At 42.6% G+C, this 21,782-nt stretch overlaps 1 protein-coding gene across 1 annotated transcript in view; it reads left to right on the forward strand.

Annotated features, from left to right (window-relative positions):
* The first annotated feature begins 10,396 nt into the window (after positions 1-10,396).
* The window catches only part of LOC105492809 (gasdermin C), a 41,352-nt gene continuing 29,966 nt past the window's right edge, over positions 10,397-21,782 (forward strand). The window contains exons 1-2 of the mRNA XM_071067832.1: positions 10,397-10,530; positions 13,432-13,916. The gene's annotated coding sequence lies outside the window, so the exon portion shown is untranslated. The remainder of the gene's footprint in view (positions 10,531-13,431; positions 13,917-21,782) is intronic.

Genomic DNA, 21,782 nt, shown 5'->3' on the forward strand with positions numbered 1-21,782 from the left:
CTACCATAATTGTAAGTTTCCTGAGGCCTCCCCAGCCATGCTGAACTGAGTCAATTAAACCGTTTTCCTTTATAAATTACCCAGTCTTGGGCAGTTATTCGTAACAGTATGAAAACGAACTAATACAACAGGGTTTTACCATGTTGCCCAGGCTGGTCTTGAACTCCTGAGCTCAAGCAACCTGCCCGCCTCGGTCTCCCAGAGTGCTGAGCTTACGGGCTGTGAAGTACTGTGTCCTGTGCATCCTAATATTTTTGTTGCTAAAAATTAAGGGCTATAGGAGGACACCTGACCATTTCCCAGCCAAAATCAGGAGTCTCCATCTATTTACTGCAGTGGCTGGCAAACGTTAGCTGCATCAGAATCACCAGGAGGGCTCGCCCCAGAGTTTCTGAGCAGGTCCAGGATGGAGCCCCAGAAGGTGCAGGTCTAACAAGCTCCCCCCACTCCTCCGGGAGGCTGGTGCTGCTGCACTTGGAAAACCAGGACAGAGGTGGCTTGGGGTCAGCCTGAGAGTGGAGGGGATTCTGTTCTTTCCAAACCCTGTCCCCCAGCTCCGACCGCCTTAATTGACCCGGAGTCCCTCTGTGTGACCCCTCAGGCCCAGATTATCTTCTGCTTGAAGAGGTGCTTTTCCTGCTGTTAGTTCCATAAAGACGCGCCGGCTGTGCCAAAGTAACTGCACCCGCGGGGCCGATCTGAGCCCATCCTAGGGACTCGGACCAGGCCTGTTTGGATGGGAGAGGCTTGGGGAACCTGAGTGCAAAGTTCCCTGGAGGCCATCCTGGAACAGTTCTGTATACGAACACAAGCTCCCGCTTTCTGAGTGCGAAGCGCCAGCCAGGTGCTTCATATGTCTCAGCGGATTTACAACAACGTGATTATCCCTATTTTAACAATAGGAATTTGAAGCACAGGTTCAATGACTTGCCCCTGACACAACTGGTAAGTGACAGCGCTAGGGTTTGCACCCAGGGAGTCTAGCTATGAAGTTTGCAGTCTTAACCTCTGTGCTATACTTAAAAACAAATGAACAAAAAGCCACCATCAGTAAAATCCAGTTTCAAAGTCGCTGAGAAAATAGTGCATCTTTATTGCTGCTCTCTGCTGCCGCCCTGCGGTTACACATTGAGAAACAGTTTCCGCCTGAGCCTGCCTGTGTAGTCCGAGTTAACAGAGCCGGAAGAAATAACCTACAACCGGGAGGATCCGATGGTGAGTTGGCAGAGCACGGGTGGGGGCACAGGCGTCTGGCAAGGACAGCTCCAGGGTGGCTGTTTGCGCTTGTGGCCACTGCTAATGCGGCTGACGAGAGTGACCTGCAGTGCCGGGTTTCAATAGGCTGGGTCCTGCGTCGATGAGGACTGCCAGTTCTCATGCCATTCCTGCGCCTTGCATTTGTTCTCCAGTTCTCTCCAACTTTAACATCTGGGTTGCGGGCTGGTGCAGTGGCTCACGCCTGTAATCCCAACACTTTGGGAGGCCGAGGTGGGTGGATCACTTGAGGTCAGAAGTTCAAGACCAACCTGGCCAACATGGTGAAACCCTGTCTCTACTAAAAAATATGAAAATTAGCTGGGCGTGGTGGTGCGTGCCTGTAATCCCAGCTACTCGGGAGGCTGAGGCAGGAGAATCGCTTAAACCGGGGAGGTGGAGGTTGCAGTGAGCCGAGATCGCACCACTGCCCTCCAGCCTGGGTGACAGAGTGAGACTCTGTCTCAAAAAAAAAAAAAAAAAAAAAAAAAAAAAAAAAAAAAGAAAAAATGAACGAAAAAGATCTGGGTTTCCAGCTACCAGCCTCACAACAGACAGCACAGGGCTTGCATTTGGTTTCCCCTTTGTTGTGGTCTGAATGTATGTGTCTCCTCCAAATTCACACTGAATCCCTTGCAGTAGTATTTGGAAATGCGGTCTTTGGGAGGTAACTGGAGTTAGATTACGTCATGAGGGCGGGGCTCTCATGATGGGATTAGTGCCTTTATAGGAAGGGACTCCAGAGAGCTTGTCTCCAGAGCTCTCACTGTCTCCACCAGAGGACACAGTGAGAAGGTGGACTTCTACAAGCTACTACAAGAGCCCTCACCAAAACCTGACCATGTTGGTACATTGATCTAGGACTTCCAGCTTCCAGAACTGTGAAAGAGAAATTTCCATTGTGTAAGCCACTAAGTCTATGGTATTTTGCAATGGCAGCCTGAGCAGATGAATCTCTTCGCTGTAGCATGGATGTTCATAACCAGGTTGGGCTCCGTGACACCCTTAGTGGGAGATCTACATAGAGAGATGGAGGAGCAGGCAGTGCTGCCTTTGTTTAGGAATAAAGGTGTGTGTTTGGCTGGAGCTTCTCTTGTGCAGTGTCTGGGGGACCCGAGGAAGATTCATAAGAAGAGGATGTCCTGCCTTGAGCTGGTGGCTGGTGTTCCTTGACCACTGACCGCTTCCTCTCCTGGCCACTGAGCCAGGGCACCATGTAGGCCTGGCCTCTACCTTTCCTCCTCAAGTGTTGCTGGGGCTACAGCTGGGGTTTTCAATCTACTACTCTTTAAGCACAGCAGAGCCAGAGTCAGAGAAGCCTTAGTTTGAACCGCAGCTCTGTTTCTCACCAGCTTCACGACCTTTGGAAAGTTATTCTATCCAATAATGGGTGGGACGGTGGGAGGAAAGGCCTCAGTACGCATTCCTGGGATCACTAGTCTCTGACTCTGCTGTGGGAGCCTGGGACAGGCTTCCTTGCCCAGTTCAGTCAACAACCCCTCTGGTGACATGGAAGGCACTGCAGCTACCTCACTTCTCTGAGCTTCAGAGAAGCAAAGGAGTAGGCTAGGTGATCTCTAATTACCTTCTAAAAATAGATGACACAACTCCTGTGAACTCCTGACTTTTTCTTCTTGTGTTCTCTATGTAAGGTCGGGTATTCCACTCAAGACCATGGTTAACTGGAAGCAGTTCTGGCCTCAGATGTAAGTACCAGCTCTGTCTCTGAATGCTGTGCGATCCCAATCAGGTCCCTTGGACCTCTATGTACTTTGAGGTCTGGCCAAGGATGATACTTGTCCTATCTATTTCATAGGTGTAGCATGAGGATGCAATGAGATAATGAATGGGAAGGGTTTGGGTAGGCCAAAGCTGCGGGGAGACAGAGTCTCATTCTGTAGCCCAGGCTGGAGTACAACCTTGGCTCCCTGCAACCTCTGCCTCCAGGTTCAAGCGATTCTCCTGCCTCAGCCTCCTGAGTAGCTGGGATTACAGGTGCCCGCCATCACGCCCAGTTAATTTTTGTGTTTTTGTAGAGACGGAGTTTCACCATGTTGCCCAGGAGGGTCTTGAACTCCTGACCTCAGGTGATCCACCCCTCTCGACCTCCCAAAGTGCTGGGATTACAGGTATGAGCCACCATGAGTGGCCATGCCAAGACTTTCATGTAACTTTGAGTGAGGGTCCCCTATCCCTGGTGCTGAATCAGTTTCTCTCTCTGTCTCTTTCTCTTCCCCAACCTCTGTCTCCCTGGAGAGACAGTATAGTATAGTAGTGACTTTGGGATGAGATAAACATTGGTTTGAATCCCAGCTCTGACTCTTACCAGTTTTATGATCTTTGGAAAGTTACTGACCCCTGTGAGTCCAGGCGTCCTTATTTGTAGGATGGGGATTCTATCTCTTAACTGGATGGAAGATTAAATGTATTGCTGTGTGAAAGTGTCCAGCATGTAATTTAGCACATGGTAGATACTTAGTAAACGCGAATTCTCTTCTTCCCCTCTCTCCTTTTTCAAAGGTGAAAGTGAGACTTCCTGGATCTTATATTCAGATATTCAGTAGGAGATGAGGTTGTATTATTTTTCTTAATTGAGGATTATTTGGTTACAAAAGATAACTGCCCTAAGGGAGAAAGGGAACATAAGAATATACAAGGGATGTTAAATAGCAATTCTTTTTAATAGTAGCAGAAGTTACCAAAAGGCAAGGACATAGATGGCAAGCGAGAGAGGATGAATCTGTGCTTCTCAGCTTGGCAAACTCTCCTGTCGCTCATAACTGACTGCTGTAGAGGCGCTAGGAACAGGAGTGAGTCAATTCTGAAAGACGACACAAAAAACCTTCAGCTTGTAGAACAGGGCAGGGGAGAAGTGTGTGCTGCCTAGGGCATGACCCTGATCTTCCCTTGAAAGCAGCGTTCTCCCTGGCCACTTCTGTGCCCCACTAGAGACACGGGAAACTTCTGGAATGTACCATTCTGTTTTTTTTTTTTCCCCCCGGGTAGAAAGAAAAAATAAATGTGAAACACCCAGAGCTAATTGTTATGGTTTAAAAAGCAAACAAAAACACCCCAGAACATTTTCAATATAGGTGAAAACAGAAAATATGAATGAGACACGATCTCCTGGGGAGCAGGAGGAAGCTGAAGTGTCCTTTTCCACCTCATAGGCTTTGAGCTCAAGCCTTAGTTGATCTTTCCGTCTCATCTGCTTGGGTGGGACATTAGAGATACGGGAGATGGGATGTGGGGAGGGAAAGACTGGCTCCTGGGAAGAGAGAGGTGACTGGGAATGCAAGTGTTGGGGACAGCAAAGCTACCTAAGTGAAAGGTGGCTGTCACACCTGTGACCCTGCTCTCACAGCGAGAGGGCTTGCCTAGGCTCTGAGTCACTTTGTCTCCCCCAGGCAAGGCAGGCTAGTGCTCTCAAGGAACCGAAGACTCCTGAGGAGGGAATCCTTACCCTCTCTGCTCTTGGGAGGGTCTCCAGGATGCTGAATAAAACGGCCCAGAGGCTGGGACTCTGAGGCTGGAGCCTGGAGTCATCCACCTCCAAGGACACCTTCCATGATCAATGGCCAGTTACTTTCCAGGCCTCAGGGTCGGTCTGCATTACTGGTGAGTTATCCCAGTGAACACCCTGACCTTGGAGAGAGGTGTGATGTGAGGATGAAAGATCACAATATGGGAAGGGCTTTGGAGAGGTGGCATATAACCCATTCCTTTCATGAGGTCGAGGGCCAATCTTGTGACTCTTCCACCCTTCCCCAAAATCATGGTCACCCATTACGGCTTCAAGGAGGTAGACGAGGTAGGGTCTTGGGTTGAGCCATGGGTTGCATGAGTTCTCTCCCAGCTCATTTAGGATGGCACTGCCAAGGCCATCCAAATAATCTGAGGGACCCGGTTCTAACTACAGGAGGCAAGTATTTATTGGTAATAATCGTAATACCATAAATCATATAATTTGCCTATATCTTCTGTATCTATAGGTGATGACCAAGGGGTGAAGGTGAGGGCTCTCTATCTCCCCCAGGAAATTCCAAGCAGCCTCCTTATGTGGGGCTGCACTCCCTGGCCCTGATTATGCCTTGGGCCAGTGTCCCCTGTCCTTCTCATTGCTCTGGCATCTTTCTCATTCCTCCTCCCCCATATGTCTTGGTGGTCATATCTCCCAAACCTGTCTCTTTACAGCTTTGATCTCCCTAGGCAGCTGTGAAACCCTTCACTGTCCATGAAGAGAGCTCCTCTCTCCTCAAGCATGACCAGGATACTATAGAACATGACACCTTGAAGGTTTGTTGAGAGCTGGGCCAGTGCCTCCTTTTCTTGAGAAAACTCATCTTGTAGATGCTTGAAATCTGCCTCAGGCATCAATACCAACCAGAAAGTGGACACAGTTCCTTGGTGAGAATATCCCTGAAATGCTATGTTACTCCCCATCAGTATGAGCCAGGCACCTCCATTCCTTTAGGTATCAACCAGAAACCTCTTTGCAGATGGCATGTTGGAGCTCTGTGTGCATCCACAATTGTTTTGGAAGGAGAAAGCACTGCTCCCTCACCAAGACTTGTCTCCTCTCCCTCTTTCTCTCTTCCATTTCCCTCTTCTCCTCTTTCCAAGTCCCTCTTCTTCCCCCTTATTTCTTACCTCTAACCACTATGAAAGAGGTGGAGCCCCAGGTAGCCCCCAACCCAACACACACACACACACACACACCTCTATCCTAGAGTTCAGAGGAGAAAGGTTGGATTCCCTGTGTCCCCAAGGGTTGTGGATGGTCAGAGCTAGGTGAGAATGGCAGGTGGTGTAGGAGCCTGTCTGGGAAAGGTTCCTTGTGGGTCATTGGGGGCTGGGCCCCCAACAGGGCTCTTAGGAGCATCTGTATTAGACTGTTTTTGCATCACTATAAAGCAATACCCGAGGTTGCGTAATTTATAAAGAAAAGAGGTTTCTTTGGCTCACAGTTCTGCAGGCTGTTCAGGAAGCATGATGCCAGCATCTGTTTCTGATGAAGGCCTCAGGAAGTTTCCAATCATGGCAGAAGATGAAGGGGAGCCAGCATGTCACATGACAAGAGTGGGAGCAAGGCAGAGAGAAGGGGGAGGTCCCACACTCTTTTAAACAACCAGATCTCATGTGAGCTAACTGAGCAAGAGCTCACTTATCACCAAGGGGATAGAGCTAAACCATTCGTGAGAGATCTGCCCCCATGGGCAAGTCGCCTCCCAGCAGGTCCCACTTCCAACGTTGGGAATCACATTTCAACACAAGATTTGGAGGGTACTAACGTCCAAATCATATCATTTCACTCCTGGACCCACAAATCTCAGGTCCTTCTCACATTTCAATATATATTCATACCTTCACAGTAGTCCCCCAAAGCCTTAACTCATTCCAGGATTAACTCAAAAGGCCCACGTCTCAAAGTCCAAAGTCTCATCTGGAGATGAGCTCCTTCTGCCTAGGAACCTGTGGATCAAAAACAAGTTGCTGACTCCCAAGACATAATGGGCATATAGGCATCGGGTATACATTCCCATTCCAAAAGAGAGAAATTGACCAAAATAAAGGGGTAATAGGCCCCATACACGTCTGAAACCCAGCAGGGAAGGCATTACATATTAAAGCTCCAACATAATTCTTGACTCCATGTGCTGCATTCTGGTGCAAGGTATGGGATCCCAAAGTCTTGGGCAGCCCTCATGTCTGCTTTCATGGGTTGGAGTTGAGTGCTTGCAGCTTTTCCAGGCAGAGGGCGTAAGCTGCATGAAGCTACCATTCTGGGGTCTGGAGGCAGTAGCTCCCTTCCCACAGCTCTACTAGGCAGTGCCCTGGTAGCAACTCTGTGTGTGGGCTCCAAAGCCACATTTCCCCTTGGCACCACTCTAGTAGAATTTCTCTTTGGGGGGCTCTGCCCCTGTGGCAGATTTCTTCCTGGGTACCCAGGCTTTTCCATACATCCTCTGAAATCTAGGTGGAAGCTGTCAAGCCTTCTTCACACTTGCATTTGGAGCATCTGCAGACTTAACACCATGTGGAAGCCACCAAGGCTTAAGGCTTGTGCCCTCAGGACTGGTGGCCCAAGCTGTACCTGGGCCCCTTTGTGCCAAGGAAGGAGCTGGAGTGGCAAGGATGAGCGAAGCCATGTCCTGAGAATGTGCAGGGCCGCGGGACCCTGGGCCTGGTCTATGAAACCATTATTTCCTCCTAACCCTGTGGGCCTTTAATGGGAGGGGCTCTCAGATGACTTCTGAAATGGTGTTGAGGCCTTTATTAGGCTATTCTTGCATTGCTATAAAGAAATGCTTGAGACTGGGTAATTTATTTTTTCAAAAAGAGGTTTAATTGGCTCATGGTTCTGCAGGCTGTACCCGAAGTATGGTGCCAGCATTTGCTTCTGGTGAAGGCCTCAGGAAGTTTCCAATTATAACGGAAGGTAAAGGGAAGCCAGTATGTCACATGGCAAGAGCAGGAGCAAGAGAGAGAGAGATTAATAGAAGGGAGAGGTCCCAGACTGTTTTAAACAACCAGATTTTGAATGATCTAACTAAGCGAGAACTCATTTATCACCAAGGGAGTGGAACTAACCCATTTGTGAGAGACCCACCCCCCATTCCCCGGGGCCCCGACGATCCAATTACCTCCCACCGGGCTCCACCTCCAACATTAGGAATCATATTTCAACATGAGATTTGGAGGAGACAAATAGCCAAGTGATATCAGCAGGGGGTCAGGGCTCAGCAGGGCCCAGGGTCCAGACAGAGGACCTGCCCAACTCTGAAACTCCCCTACTTAAAAGATTTTATGCTTATTGTTATCTGAGATGAAAAGACTGGCTGGAAGAAGGAGCCACTTAGTTAGGAAAGCCAAAGGATGCTGAGGTCATTGCTGCTTAGTCTTTCATGGGCTCTGCGCTGCAGCCTCCCTGGCTGCCTCTGTCAGACCAGGTGTGGCAGCTTTTCTCAGTGTGGCCTGGCTCCCCACCCCTGGCATTAGAGTCATCTGGAATGATTGTTAAATTGATCTCTGACCTCACTGTATCTTCTGAATCAGGATCTCTGAAAGAAGGCCTTGCAACCTGCTTATTTTTATTTTATTTATTTATTTTGATGGAGTCTTGCTCTGTTGCCCAGGCTGGAGTGTAGTGGCATGACCTTGGCTCACTGCAACCTCCGCCTCCCAGGTTCAAACGATTCCCCTGCCTCAGCCTCTCAAGTAGCTGGAATTACAGGCATACGCCACCATACCAGGCTAATTTTTGTATTTTTTAGTAGCGATGGGGTTTCACCATGTTGGCCAGGCTGGTCTTGAACTCCTGACCTCAAGTGATCCACCTGCCTTGGCCTCCCAAATTGCTGGGATTATAGGTGTGAGCCACTATGCCCAGCCGGAACCTACATTTAAAATAGGCCCTCCTGGTGATCATTCTGCCCTCTAACACCGGAGAACTGCCTTTGTAAGGTAAAGAAGATTGGCTTCCTCCCTCCCGTGTCATGCAGGCTTCTCCTCCTGTTGCCCTTGGTCTTGCTGTCATGGGGACTCCTTCCCTCCTCCACTCCCAAGCCCTCCATCTTCTTGGGTGATTTCAAATCTATGGAGAGAAATGTATTGATGTCTGAGGACAGCATAAGACTGAAAGTTAAGTGTTCAGGAGGGGAAAAGAGCCTTTGAAAGGGACAGGATAGAATCCGATAAAAAGAGACCCCACAGACCGTGGTGTCTTGGTATCCAGGGAGAAGAGAGTTCCTATGATGGAGTGATCAAGCCGTGTTTGTTAGTGGCTTATGAGTAAATTCACCGGAGGGTGGCCTGCAGTGGTTGAGGTGTATGGTAATGCCAGGGGAGGAAGTGGCAACCCAGTGTATAAATGACTCTTGAAATATGTCGGCTGTGAGGGGACAATGGGTGGGAGGAGGTGACAACTAATGGGGTGGGGAGGGCACTCGGAGAAGAGGGTTTATGGCAGAGACCTGAGCGTGTTGTCAGGTGAGGGGAAAGATCCTGTTGAACTGGATAAGGTGAAGAGAAATCGGTATCAGTTGCATTGCTGGACATGCAACTCCATTCCTTGCGTCAGCCAGGGAGAGAAGGTCTCGTTTCCATTATTTGCTAGAGAAGGCTGTGTAAGGACAAATAGAAATTAAAAATAAGGCTAATTCTCCCAGTGGAATGTAAGGGAAGAGGGTTTCCTGGCCTCCTTTTTCTTAAATTTAGAAAACTTGTAAGTACTTTCTCTTCTCTTTGAAATGTATAGGTAAGGTGTGGTGGCTCACGCCTGTAATCACAGCACTTTGGGAGACTGAGGCAGGTGAATCACTTGAACTCAGGACTTCAAAACCAGCCTGGGCAACACAGTGAAACACTGTCTCTACAAATAATACAAAAATTAACCGGGTGTGGTGTTGTGTACCTGCAGTTCTGGCTATCTGGGAGGCTGAGATGGGAGGATCACTTTTGCCTGAGAGTTAGTGACTGCAGTGAACTGTGATTGCACCACTGCAATCCAGCCTGGGTGACAAAGTGAGATCCTGTCTCAGAAAAAAAAAAAAAACAAAAAAAACAAAAAACCATATATAAATCTTTTTGAAAACTAGATAGGTTATTTATCAGCTTGATGACTCAGGAATGTCTTTCTCAAGGATCTGAGAACCTGTCTTTCAAATGGAAACAACCCTATCTTCTATTTTCTGTGGGAAGACAGGATCCGAACTGGGTGCGGTGGGGAGGGGGTGTATCTTACTTCACATTGCAAAATTCCCTCCTGTCATAAAGATATTAGAGGTTTGTTTTTTCTCTGGATAAAGCCAATTTGCTAACAGGTGGTCACACCAATTACCAGGTGAAGCTGGGATGCGCCGTGTCTGACAGGTGGTGCTGTCAGATCCTCATACTTGGGGAGTAGTTGTTGCTTATCTTGAAAACAAGTATGTAATTGGTGATATCTGCTTGTATATATAAAGAATACAATTTTATGCTTGTCTTTGCAGTCTCTTAGTGGATTGCTTGTGGTTTAATGTTTATTCCATTAAAAAAAGTGTTTTCTTTTTCTACTACCTTTGGACACAGGTTTTCTGGGTTGGAAGAATATTTCGTTTTTAATTATATTTTCCCAACAGCTGATACTTAAAGAGGGATTCGAATTTCCTCTGAAGTTACACAGCAGAGGCTATTGGAAATTATTGAACATTTCCGCACATTATTTTCCTTCTTGACTTGCTGTGAGGGTTAAGTCCTTGGTGTCCGGCCAGTGTTTCCTTCACTGGCACAATCCAGGTTGGTTTCCTTGTCCCCTAGGCCCAGATTGTGTTCAGAGATGCCTCGCTCGCCTCCTAGTGGTCAGGTCGTGACTTGCAGGCTCTGCTACCAAGTTAACCTGATTTCATTCACTTCCCGCTTGTCAACACATATGAAATATGCTATTTTTGAAAATGGAGTTTCTTTTCTTTCTCTCTCTAAATTAAAATCACCGTATGGTTCACCATGATCTTGAAGAGCACCACTATTTCCTGGTGCCCTCGGCAGGTGTCTCTGACTTCTCTCTAAAGGGTGAATCCGATTCTCATGCCTAGTCCTCATTAGAGAGCTGCTTTGAATATGGTTGGTCTTTGTAGAAGCAGAGTCTGCTAAGTGCACAAGTTTAGAGGGTTTAGCCTTTTTCTGTTTATGGCCACCGATAGGTGGTAACTGACACCAGGATGCTCCCTTGACCAGATATAGTGATGTTGTAGATACAGGCAGCAGAGTGTGAGAGTGAGTGATGGGGTGAGGGCATTCCCTTGTCTCAGAAGAGCTGAACCCCAGATGAATCAGGATGATCTCCAGCTGGGACTCAGCATTTGGGAAGGGAGAGGACAAGGACTCCTTCCCCACTCTGCTCTTGGGAGGGTTTCAGGATGCAGAATAAAACTTAGGTTATTGCTCCAACTTAATTTCCATAATGTTGGTAATTTAGGTACCTTCAGTTCTTTAGTATCATAATAATGCCATAATAAGTATCTATACCTAAGTATTTGCTTACCTTTTGGATTATCTTCTTAAGACATATTTGTATGTGCAAAATTACTGATTCAAAGAACAAGAATGTCAAAAAATGATTTTAATACCTACTACTACAAGCTTAGAAATATCGTACAGCTTATGTTCCTACCAATATTTATATGAGTTCTGGTTTTACTGTATTATTGGCAGCACTGTAAAGTATTTGTATTTTTAAAAAACTTTAATCTGGGTGTGGAGGCTTATGCCTGCAATCCTAGTACTTTGAAAGACTGAGGCAGGTAGATCACTTGAGCCTGGAAGTTTGAGATCAGCCTGGGCAACATGGTAAAACCCTGACTCTACAAATAAAAGAATGAGATCCTGTCATTTGCAGCAACATGGATGGAACTGGAGGTCATTATGTTAAGTGAAATAAGCCAAGCACAGAAAGATAAACTTTACATGTTCTCTCTTATTTGTGAAAGCTAAAAATTAAAACAATTGAACTTATGGAGATAGAGAATAAAAGGATGGTTATCAGAGGCTGGGAAGTGTAATGAGGTGGGTGTGCAGGGGTAGGGGGAATGGTTAATGAGTACAAAAAAATTTAGAATGAATAAGATCTAATATCTGATAACACAACAGGGTGACGATAGTCAATAATAATTTAATTGTACACTTAAAAATAACTAAAAGAGTATAATTATATTGTAAACAACAAAAAAGTCTTAGATGATGGATATCTCATTTACCCTGGTGTGATTATTATACATTGTATGCCTGTCTTAAAATATCCCATATATACCATAAATAAGTATATAAATCTATGTACCCATAAAAATTAAAGACAAAACAAAACCAAAAACCACAGCTTTGCACAAAGGCTACTGCAACCTTAAACAAAAAATACTTCTGCCAGGACATCTGCCCACCAACTGCCTGTCTAACCTTGGACTGGTGCCACCTTTTTTACTGATCCTTGTAACCAAAGATAATCGATTCAAAACAATTGTGCAATCCTTCTTATTTTTCTCTTTAAAACTTTTTTCTTCCCTTACAGTGTATTCACCCTTCTCTGAATACACACATAGTTTGTGATGGCATGCATATTCCCATTGCAATGCTCATTCTTGAATAAATATCGCTTTCTTTTAGAGAGCTTTTCTTTATCTGTTATGTAAGTTGATGTGACTCACATAACTGTTCCCAAACAGCTAAATTACTTTTCTCCGACTTCTGAATTACCCAATAGCAGGTTGGGGCCTGTAGAATGTTGGTACACAAAAGGGTTATGTATGTCTATAGGTTTTACAATGAAAATTATAGAACATGATAGTTAATTTGGTACATTGTGTCTGCTGGTGATATGCAGAAAGTACAGTCTGAGCTTTGTCCCAAGTGAAGTGCATATCAGGTTCTTATAGTGGAAAGGCAAGGCTTAAGACTTTTTTGAATATTAAAAGAAAACAAAAGTAAAGTAAATGCATTGTGAAATACTGTCAGCTGAAAGGAATGTTGTTGTATTGAGTGTCAGTTCCAGGAAGTTACTCAAAACTTAAAGGTGTAGCAATCCTGTTTATACAGTTTCTCCTCCTATAGGCACTTTACTTCATCTTGAAACCCATAGGGAGTAAATTGGAAAGAACATGGGTTTCAGGCAAGTTTTTAATTCTTTTCACAAATCCCCTTTTTATTTATCTTTAAAATAAAGATTGTTGCAAGAATGGATTTAGATAATACATGCATGGTACTTAATACAGAGGAAGCATTAAGCACAGTAATTCCTGTTGTACAGAGCTCCACATGTAGGCAGTTCAGAGGTACTTCCCAGGGCCCTGGCACTGGTGCCTGTCCCTCCTGTTGAAGTTGCCTTTCCTGGTGTCCAATGATTGAATTCTAAATTCAGCACATATGCCAGAGGAACGCGAGCCAAAGAAGTTGTTACAGCTACAGTTGCTGGGAATCCATGAATCAAAGACTTGCTCAGCTAGTTCTGTATGTGAAAGGAAATGGGTGTGACGCTGAAGAAGCCTTTTTAATTCTGATTCAGGAGATACATAATTAGATGCTACTTGATTTTGTTCCACAGATTTTTGGCTGAGAAGGACTTGAGAGCTAAGGTTCTGTGATCCAGAACTGGTTCCAGACTTACTCTTCTGGAAATGAAGAGGGCCCTCCCTGTGCTTATTTTTCCAGGATTGGAAATTGAATCAGGGACCCGTTGTTGAGAAGAGAACAGTGAGCAGAATCACATTGACCTGGTCCTGGAATTTGTCTGACAATTTCTGCTTGACTGCAGGAGGTCTGAAGACTGGAAGGGGCCCCACTCAATTGTGCTATTTCTCTCTCTCTCTCTCTTTTTTTTCTTTTGAGACGGAATCGCCCAGGCTGGAGGGCAGTGGTGTGATCTCAGCTAACTGCAACCTCTGCCTCCTGGGTTCAAGCAGTTCTCTGCCTCAGCCTCCCAAGTAACTGGTATTACAGGTGCCTGCCACCACTCCTGGCTAATTTTTGCGTTTTTAGTAGAGACGGGGTTTCACCATCTTGGCCAGGCTGATCTTGAACTCCTGACCTTGTGATCCACCAGCCTCAGCCTCCTAAAGTGCTGGGATTACAGACGTGAGCCACCGCGCCCGGCCAATTGTGCTATTTCTCTACAGGACAAAAGGATATATAATCTGGTAAGTCCTAATGGGATCGGGGATGAAAAAGAAAAGGTACCATCATCAGCGACAAAAATGTTCAGGATGGGTTTGTGAAATGAGTCAAAGAATTTTCTTTTCCTACATAATTTGACTGAAAAGGAAGTTAAGTTCTTTTTAATAATGGAGAATTCCTGATAGCATGTAAGGCTGAGGAATATATCTTTGATACATTGTTGTACACGTCCAGTCTTGGAGAAGCTTCTTATGTTCTTATTATTCTCTGTTGTCCAGTGAGCTCTTACGTGGCCCATATCAGACAGAATTGAAATGGTCACATCAGGACTTTTACATGAACTGTTGAAAATTCTGACTCTCTTCATTATTGAACATATTTAGAATGTTCAAAAACCGAATTCCTATAGTTAGGAAATCCTATTCCTATTTGTTTTAATTATAACAATACAATTATACTCTTAATTGTAACAATACAATTATACTGTTTTAGCTATTTTTAACTGTACAATTATTGACTATAGTTACCCCGTTGTGCTATCAAATACTAGATCTTATTCAGAAATACTAGATCTTATTCAGTCTAACTATTTTTTTGGTACTCATTAACCATCCCCACCTCCCTCCCACCCCCTAATACCCTTCCCAGCCTCTGGTAATCATCATTTGACTCTCTATCTCCATAACTTCAATTGTCTTAATGTTTAGCTCTCATAAATAAGTGAGAACATGTAAAGTTTGTCTTTTTGTGCCTGGTTTATTTACTTAATCACCTCTAGTCCCATCTATGTTCTTGCGAATGACAGGATCTCTCTTTTTTTTTGAGATGGAGTTTTGCTCTTGTTGTCCAGGCTGAAGTGCAACAGCGTGATCTTGGCTCACTGCAACCTCCACTTCCTGGGTTCAAGCGATTCTCCTGCCTCAGCCTCCCGAGTAGCTGGGATTACAGACATGTGCCACCACATCCGGCTAATTTTGTATTTTTAGTAGAGACGGGATTTCTCCATGTTGGTCAGGCTGGTCTTGAACTCCTGACCTCAGGTGATCCACCCGCCTCAGCCTCCCAAAGTGCTGGGATTACAGGCATGAGCCACCGCGCCCAGCCGATCTCATTCTTTTTTATGGTTGAGTAGTACTCTGTTATGTATATGTACCACATTTTGTTTAACTGTTCATTTGTTGATGGACACTTGCATTGTTTCCCAATCTTGGCTATTGTGAACAGTGCTGCAACAAACATGGGAGTGCAGATATCTCTTCAATATACTGTTGTTCTTTCTTTTGGGTGTATACCCAGTAGAGAGGTTGCTGGGTTGTATGGCAGCTCTATTTTTAGCTTTTTAAGGAAGGTCCAAACTGTTCTCCATAGTGGCTGTACTAATTTACATTCCCACAAACAGGGTACAAGGTTCTCTTTTCTCCACCTTCTCTCCAGCATTTTTTATTAATGGGTGAGATTTTAACAGGGGTGAGATTATATCTCATTGTAGTTTTGATTGCCATTTTTAACATGGGTGAGATTATATCTCATTGTAATTTTGATTGACATTTTTCTGATAACTAAAAATGTTGAGGACCTTTTCATATGAGTTTTTCATTTGTATGTATTCCTTTGAGAAATGTTTATTCAACTCTTTTGCCCATATTTTAATCCAATTGTTATATTTTTCCTATAGAGTTGCGTGGGCTCCTTATATTTTCTAGTTATTAATCCCTTTTCAGATGGGCGGTTTGCAAATATTTTCTCCCATTCTATGGGTTGTATTTTTCTGTTGCTGATTTTTCCTTTTGCTGGAAGGAAGCTTTGTAACTTGATGAGATCCAATTTGTCTATTTTTGCTTTGGTTACCTGTGCTTATGGTGTATTACTTAAGAAATTTTTGCCTAGACCAATGTCCTAGAGAGTTTCCCCCAATATTTTCCTGTAGTAGTTTCACAGTTTGAGGCTTTAGATTGAAGTCTTTAATCTATTTTGATTTTATTTTTGTACATGATGAGAGAATGGTGTAGTTTCAGTCTTCTGCATATGAATATCCAGCTTTCCCAGCACCATTTATTGAAGAGACTGTCCTTTCTCTAATGTATGTTCTTGGCACCTTGGTAAAAAATGAGCTTACTGTAGGTGTATGGATTTGTTTCTGGATTCTTGATTATTTTTCTTTGGTCTATGTGTTTGTTTTCATGCCAGTACCATGCTGTTTTGGTTACTGTAGCTCTGTAGTATGATTTGATGTCAGATAATATGATTCCTTGAGTTTTGCTCTTTTTGCTTAGGATAGATTTGGTTATTCTGGGTCTTTTGTGTTTCCATATACGTTTTAGGATTTTTTTTCTCTTTCTGTGAAGAATGTCATTGGTATTTTGATAGAATTTGCATAGAATCTGAAGATTGCTTTGGATAGTATGGACATTTTAACAATGTTGATTCTTCCAATCTATGAACATGGAATATCGTTTCATTTTTTTGTGTCATCTTTAGTTTCTTTCATTAATGTTTTATAGTTTTCATTGAAGAGATTTTTCACTTCTTCAGTTAAATTAATTCCTAGGAATTTAATTTTATTTGTGGCTCTTGTAAATGGGATAACTTTCTTGATTTTCTTTTCCGATTCTTTGCTGTTGGCATATAGAAGTGCTACTGATTTTTGGATGTTGATTTTGTATCCTTTAACTTTAATGAATTTATAACTTCTTCTTCTTCTTTTTTTTTTTTTTTGAGATGGAGTCTCACTCTGTCACCCAGGCTGGAGTGCAGTGGCGTGATCTTGGCTCACTCCAAGCTCTGCCTCCCGGGTTCACGCCATTCTCCTGCCTCAGCCTCCCAAGTAACTGGGACTACAGGTGCCCACCACCACGCCCGGCTAATTTTTTGTACTTTTTAGTAGAGACGGGGTTTCACCGTGTTAGCCAGGATGGTCTTGATCTCCTGACTTTGTGATCCACCCACCTTGGCCTCCCAAAGGACAATTTGACTTCTTCCTTTCCAATTAGGATGCCCTTTATTTTTTTCTTCTCCCCATTTAATGAGTCTGTCATATATGACTTTTTATTATGTTGAGGTATGTTCCTTCTATACCCACTTTTTTGAGGGGTTTATCATCAAAGGATATTGAGTTTTATCAAGTGTTTTTCAGCATTAATGGAAATGATCACATGGTTTTTGTCCTTCGTTCTGTTGATATAAGGTATCACATTGATTGATTTGTGTATGTTGTACCATCCTTGCATCCCTGGGATAAATCCCACTTGGTCATGATAAATGATGTTTTTAATATATTGTTGAATTTAGTTTCCTAGTATTTTGTTGAGGATGTTTCCATCAATATTCATCAGAGATACTGGCTTGTAGTTTTTTTGAAGTTTCTTTGTCCTGTTTTTTATTTGGGTAATATTGGACTCATAAAATGAGTTTGGAAGTATTCCCTCTTTGTCTGTTTTTAAAAATAGTTTGAATAGGATTGGTATTAGCTCTTCTTTAAATGTTTGGTAGAATTCAGCATTGAATTCATTGGGTCCCAGGCTTTTATTTACTGGAGACTTTTTATTACAGCCTTGCTCTCATTAACTGTGATTGATATGTTCAGGTTTTGGATTTCTTCAAGGTTCAATCTTGGTAGGCTGTATGTTTCTGGGAATTTATCAATTTCCTCTAGATTTTCCAATTTATTGGTATATAGTTGCTCATAGTAGCCACCAATAATCCTTTGAATTCCTGCAGTATCAGGTATAATGTTTTCTTTTTCATCTATGTTTTTATTTATTTGGGCCTTCTCTCTTTTTTCTTAGTCTGCCTAAAGATTTGTCTATTTTATCTTTTCAACATAGCAACTTTCATCTCATTCATCTTTTATATTGTTTTCTTCATGTTAACTTTATTTCTGCTCGATCATTATTGTTTATTATTTTCTACTAATTTTGGGTTTGGTCTGCTCTTGGTTTTCTAGTTCTTTAAAATGCATCATTAGGTTATTTATTTGAAGTTTTTCTTCTCTTTTGATGTAGACACTTATAGCTATAAATTTCCCTCTTTGTACTGCTTTTGCTGTATCCATGGGTTTTGGTATGTTTGCATTATCATTTGTTTCAAGAAATGATTCAATTTCCTCATCAATTTCTTCATTGGCCCATCAGTCATTCAGGAGCATATTGTTTACTTTCCATGTGTTTGTATAATTTCTAAAATTCCTATTATTGATTTCTAGTTTTATTCCATGGTGTTCAGAGAAGATACATTATATTATTTCAACTTTTTGAGTGTTTTAATACTAGTTCTGTGACCTAAAATATGGTCCATTCTTGAGAATGATCCATGTGATGAGAAGAAAAAATGTGTATTTTGCGTCCATTGGATAAAATGTTCTGTAAATACCTATTAGGTTCATTTGTTCTATAGTACAGATTGAGTCTAATGTTTCCTTGCTGATTTTCTGTCTGGGAGATCTGTCCAATGCTGAAAGCGAGGTGTTGAAGTCTCTAGCTATTATTGTATTGGGGTCTACCTCTTTAGCTCTAATCTGAATCTAACTCTATTTTGTCTGATATAAGTATAGCTATTCCTGCTCTTTTTTGGTTTCCATTGTCACAAATATATTTTCCATTCTTATGTTTTTATTCCATGTGTATCTTTATAGGAGAAGTGTATTTCTTGTAGGTAATAGATCATTGGCTCTTGTTTTTTAATTAATTCAATCACTGTATGTCTTTAGATTGGACAGTTTAGTTCATTTACATTTAATGTTATTACTAATAAGTGAGGACTTTTGGTATTTTATTTTTTGTTTTCTGGTTGTTTTGTGATCTTCTGTTTCTTCATTTTCCTCTTCCTTTTAGTGAAGGTAATTTTCACTGATGGCCATATTTTAATTTCTTGCTTTTCATTTTTTGCTTATTCATTGTATGTTTTTAGATTTGAAATTACTATGAGGCTTGCAAATGCTATCTTATAACTCATTATTTTAAATGGATGACAACTTAATAGTGATTGCATAAACAAACAAACACAAAAAGAAAACTAATAAAAACTCTACACTTTAACTTCGTCTCTCTGCTTTTTAACTGTTTGTTGTTTCTCTTTATGTCCTATGGTACTATGTCTTGAAAGTTGTAGTTGTTTCTGATTGGTTTATCATTTGGCCTTTCTACTTAAGGTAAGAGTAGTTTACATACCACAATTACAGTGTTACAATATTATGTGTTTTTCTGTGTGCTTCCTACTACCATTGAATTTTGTACCTTCAGATGATTTCTTCTTGCTCGTTAACATCCTTTTCTTTCAGACCGAACAACTCCCTGTTTGTAAGACAGGTTTGGTGTTGATGAACTCTCTCAGTTTTTGTCTGTCTGGGAAGGTCTTTATTTCTCCTTCATCCTTGAAGCATATTTTTTGCCAGATATACTACTCTAAGGTAAAAGTTTTTTTTCCCTTCAGCATATTAAATATGTCATGCCACTGTCTCTTGGCCTGTAAGGTTTCCAGTGAAAAGTCTGATACTAGATGTATTGGAATTTTATTGTTTGCTATGTTTTCTTTTCTTTTGCCACTTTAGGATTCTTAGTTTATACTTGATATTTGGGAGTTTGATTATCAAATGTCTGAGGTAGTCTTCTTTGGGTTAAATTAGCTGGGTGTTCTGTTACCTTCTTGTACCTTGTACTTGAATATTGGTATCTTACTCTGAATTTGGGAAGTTCTCCCTTTGCATAAACTTTCTACACCTATCTCTTTCTAAATCTTCTCTTTAAGGCCAATAACTCTTAGATTTGCCCTTTTGAGGCTATTTTCTACATCTTGTAGCATGCTTCATTCTTTTTTCTTTTGTCTCCTTTGACTATATATTTTCAAATAGCCTGTTTTCAAGATCATTAATTCTTCCTTCTGTTTGATCAATTCTGTTATTAAGAGATGCTGATGCATTCTCCTGTAGGTCAATGTATTTTTCAACTCCAGAATTTCTGCTTCTTTTTGATTTTTTCAATTTCCTTAAAAAATGTATCTGATAGAATTCTGAATTCCTTTTATGTGTTATCTTGAATTCTTTTGAGTGTCCTCAAAACAGCTACTTTGAATTCTTTGTTTGAATGATTACGTATCTCTGTCTCTCTGGGATTGGTCCCTAATGCCTTATTTAGTCTATTTGGTAAGGTCATGTTTTCCTGAATAGTCTTTTTTTTTTTTTTTTTTAAATTCAAAATTACATTTTATTGCAGAATTTAAAAATAGTTTTCCTTATAGGCTTCCTGGACTAGAGACTTACATTTTCTTTCTTTCTTTTTAAAATTATATATATATTTTCTTTTTCTATACTTTTATTTTAAGTTCAGGGGTACATGTGTAGGTTTGTTATATAGGTAAACTTGTATCATGGGAGTTTGTTGTACAAATTATTTTGTCACCAAGGTATTAAGCCTAGTACCCATTTGTTATTTTTCCCGATCCTCTCTCTCCTCCCACCCTCCATCCTCTACCTTCCAGTAGGCCCCAGTGTGCGTTGGTCCCCTCCATGAGTCTATGTGTTCTCATCATTTAGCTCCCACTTATAAGTGAAAACAAGTGATTTTTGGTTTTCTGTTTCTGTGTTGGTTTATTAAGGATAATGGCCGCTAGCTCCACTGGGAGCTGTCCTTGATCTTGTTCTTTTTTTGGCTACATAGTATTCCATGAGGTATATGTACCACATTTTCTTTATCCAGCCCACAATTGTTGGGTATTTAGGTTTATTCCATGTCTTTGCTATTGTGAATAGTGCTGCAATGAACATACGCAAGCATGTGTCTTTATTATAAAATGGTATCTATTCTTTTGGGTATATACCCAGTAATGAGCTTGCTGGGTCAGATGGTGTTTCTGTCTTTAGGACTTTGAGGAATCACCAAATTGTCTTTCACAATGGTTGAACTGATTTACATTCCCATCAACAGTGTATAAACATTCCTTTTCTCCACAACCTTGCCAGCATCTGTTATTTTTGACTTTTATTAATAGCCATTCAGACTTGTGTCAGTTGATATCTCATTGTGGTTTTGATTTGCATTTCTCTAATGATCAGTGATGTTGAGCTTTTTTAAAATAAGATTGTTGGCCACATGTATGTCTTTTTTTTGAAAAGTGCCTCAGCAAATATTGCTGCCTGATCTTTCCTCTGGAAGCTTCGTCTCAGAGGGGCACCTGGCTGTATAAGGTGTCAGTCGGCCCCTACTGGCAGACGTCTCCCAGTTAGGCTACACGGGGGTCAGGGACTCACTTGAGGAGACAGTCCATCTGTCCTCAGAGCTCAAACTCTGTGCTGGGATAACCACTGCTCTGTTCAGAGCTGTCAGTCAGGGACGTTTAAGTCAGCAGAAGTTTCTGCTCCCTTTTGTTCAGCTATGCCCTGCCCACAGAGGTGGAGTCTACAGAGGCAGACAGCCCTCGTTGAGCTGCGGTGGGCTCCACCCAGTTTGAACTTCCTGGTGGCTTTGTTTACCTACTCAAGCCTCAGCAATGGCAGACACCCCTCTGTCAGCCCAGGCTGCTAGCTGGCAGTTCAATCTTGGACTGCTGCACTAGCACTGAGCAAGGCTCTGTGGGCGTGGGACCTGCCAAGCCAGGCGCAGGATATAATCTCCTGGTGTGCTGTTTGCTAAGACCATTGGAAAAGTGCAGTATTAGGACAGGAATGTCCCGTTTTTCCAGGTACAGTCTGTCACGGCTTCCCTTGTCTAGGAAAGGGAAATCCCCCAACCCCTTGCACTTCCCTGGTGAGGCAACACCCTGCCCTGCTTGGGCTCACCCTCCGTGGACTGCACCTGCTATGCAACCAGTCCCAGCGAGATGAACCAGGTACCTCAGTTGGAAATGCAGAAATCACCTGTCTTCTGCATTGATCACACTGGGAGTTGCAGACTGGAACT

Source organism: Macaca nemestrina, chromosome 8 (assembly GCF_043159975.1).
Source record: "Macaca nemestrina isolate mMacNem1 chromosome 8, mMacNem.hap1, whole genome shotgun sequence".
Taxonomy (NCBI): domain Eukaryota; kingdom Metazoa; phylum Chordata; class Mammalia; order Primates; family Cercopithecidae; genus Macaca; species Macaca nemestrina.